Source organism: Colobus angolensis, unplaced genomic scaffold (genome assembly GCF_000951035.1).
Source record: "Colobus angolensis palliatus isolate OR3802 unplaced genomic scaffold, Cang.pa_1.0 Scaffold38, whole genome shotgun sequence".
NCBI lineage: Eukaryota > Metazoa > Chordata > Mammalia > Primates > Cercopithecidae > Colobus > Colobus angolensis.
Window position 1 is genome coordinate 6,658,029 of NW_012117154.1, and position 1,565 is coordinate 6,659,593.

At 43.7% G+C, this 1,565-nt stretch overlaps 1 protein-coding gene across 3 annotated transcripts in view; it reads left to right on the forward strand.

Annotated features, from left to right (window-relative positions):
* PKNOX1 (PBX/knotted 1 homeobox 1) overlaps positions 1-1,565 on the forward strand; it is a 38,919-nt gene that overhangs the window by 25,739 nt on the left and 11,615 nt on the right. The gene's annotated exons all lie outside the window — the stretch shown is intronic.

A 1,565-nucleotide genomic window follows, 5' to 3' on the forward strand; every position in this document is an offset into this window, starting at 1 on the left:
GAGACTCCGTCTTAAAAAAAAAAAAACAAAAAACTATTTCTCTAGGGTGCTACTGTCCCCAAGCCCCACACTCATACAAAACAGTGATGTAAGGCCGGGTGCAGTGGCTCATGCCTGTAATCCCAGCTCTCGGGGAGGCAGAGGCGGGAGACAGCTTGAGACCAGGAGTTCGAGACCTGCCTGGGCAATATAGCGAGACCTCATTCTCCACAAAAAGGAAGAAGAAGAAAAAAGGTATAATAAAACTGTGATGTGTTGTTAGTGGATGAGCCTTGGGATGGTGGGAGGCCAAAAGTGAGAGGTCCTGCCCCACGGGGGGACCCTTTGCTGCTTTTTCTTGTGGAGGCCCTGCTCCATGGCAGAGGCTGGGAGCCATTCCTAGGAGAGAAACACCCAGGAGGACATTTCATAAAATGTCCCCTTCTAGTCCTGCTGTCAGACATTGCTGTGGACACTTAGACTGTGGCCACAAGCCCGTGTTCCTAAGTGGCACTGAAGTGGGGGGTGGTCTTCCATTTTGGTTATTAGTCACTTGTCTCATTTTTTAAATTTACTTGTTGTTCAGATGTAGGAAACAATTTCAGTGTAATAAAACTGGCATGCATAAAAGAAGAAAGCACAAATTCTTCCAGTTGTAAACATTATTATCTTTATCTTAACTGTGCTAAAATGTGAACTTGTTGAAATGCCAGCAAGAAAGTCTTCGTCTTTGTGCAGTCGTGTGTGCAGGAGGTATGCTTCGGGGTTGCATAAGTAATTCCATGATCCTGCATTCTTGCCATTCTTTTAGATTTGCGTAGTCACAACAGACTATACTGTTTGCGTTATTTCCTGTTAAATCTTTTAAATAGAATATTAACAAAAATTTAAAGATTCTGAGTATGTTGTTGCTGTGATGGTTGTTATCTACTGCTTGTGTTCTTGGTTATTTTCCTGGAGTCTATGTGGAAACCACATGCTTTGGCTGGGGCACACCCGTGGTGGGTGGGCTGAAGGAGGGGGAGGGATGCTTCTCTGGATGTGCTGGTGCCCAGTCACTGCTCAGCACCCTCCCGCTTTCCTTCATTCATGATTTCTGGTGTTCCCTGACTTGCTACTATGTTGCATTAACAAATTGTCTTATCTAGGTTTAGTATCAACTTTTAATTTTTAGTATTAATAACAGTTTAATAATATAACTTCTAAAAATTCTAAATTTCTGAACTCTTTAATATTTGTAGCTATTTTTACTTTTTGTGACTTTCTTTTCTATTTACAAACATTACATCCTGGAGTGTACACACTCATCATTATTAGCTCATGCCTCTGCTGGTAGCAGTTTTGAATAAGAAGGATTTAAAAATACATTACAGGCCGGGCGCAGTGGCTCACACCTGTAATCCCAGCACTTTGGGAGGCTGAGGGCGGATCATGAGGTCAGGAGATCAAGATCATCCTGGCTAACACAGTGAAACCCCCTCTCTATTAAAAATACAGAAAATTAGCTGGGCGTGGTGGTGGGCGCCTGTAGTCCCAGCTACTTGGGAGGCTGAGGCAGGAGAATGGCGTGAACCCGGGAGGTGGAG